We start from the raw sequence: 1283 nt of genomic DNA on the forward strand, positions 1-1283 counted from the left end.
ACACACACACACACACACACACACACACACACACACACACACACACACACACACACACACAGAAAGCTGGATCTTGACGAGAATATTTAAATAAATGTAGGTGCTAAGATGCAGTACACTGACAAACAAGGATAGGCTGCACACGCAATAAAGCTAAAATCCAGGATGAGTGACTGAGTGGGGACCTGGACTGACCCAGGTAACATTTTAGGATCAGCATCTAAATGTAGCCTTAAAAATGACTTTGTTGGTTTCAGTTAATCAACACAATTGTCAAGACACAATAGGAGTAAACAAATCACTGAACTGAATTTCCTTTAGGGAAATCCAAAAAGATCCTAGGGACTATTGCCACAAATGTGAAAACAAAGGTGTGTAAAACCCCTTGTATTTTGTGTGTAGAGAAAGCTGCATGAAGTCTGGGAAATTGGCTCAACTGATGTAGTCTAAAAATTGCTTGGTGTAACACTTACCACACTCAGCTTTTGACCAAAAGAAAAATATTTCAGGTTTTCCTGATTCAGTTTTGACACTAATGTGATTTTTGCTGTTGTTGCTTTGTGTCTTCAGATAAAGACAGGAGTGTGTGCATCCTTTAGGTGTGTTATATTACCACAAATACATCTGGGTACATAATGTAAATGACAAATACACACTGTAACCACAGACACATCATACACATATGATGCATGTCTTTGGCAAACACAAAAATGTGTTTTTATAAAAATGCTAAAAACCAGAAAAGAGAGTAAAGACCTTGCTTCACTTCACTTCCTTCACAACAGAAGAACCACATGCAGGTAATACTACCTGCTCATATGTCAGCATCATTTTTTGGTACTGTGAGAGTTTTGCTGCACAACATTTTTTGCAGCCACACTAATTAGAGGAACCATTTCTAGGCTGAGTACTAAAAGTGGGGTTCCTGATTATAATCATGCTTCAGCACCACATAAACCATTTAGTCCTGTACAGTCAGTGTCAAAAAACAGCAGAGAGAAAAATCCCCTCTCCTGTCATCAGTGCTCATGTTCAGGCTCACTCTGTGAAAGACGGCTCATTCATCTGCCATCTAACCAGCCTCACACCACCCACACACCTAGAAAGACAAGCGCACACATCAGAGAAACCACAAATCCCTGTCATGGATTTGTAATCTAATAAGTGCAAGAAATCATCCTTGTGACCGAGTTATTCCCAATAAGCTCCATGTTTGCCTGTTTGTGGCAGACGTAACAGGAAGCCTTTATTAAGTTCTTTGAAGACTTTAAAATATATTTTTT

Source organism: Pundamilia nyererei, unplaced genomic scaffold (assembly GCF_000239375.1).
Source record: "Pundamilia nyererei isolate P.nyererei 1_Seehausen unplaced genomic scaffold, PunNye1.0 scaffold00395, whole genome shotgun sequence".
Classification (NCBI taxonomy): Eukaryota; Metazoa; Chordata; class Actinopteri; order Cichliformes; family Cichlidae; genus Pundamilia; species Pundamilia nyererei.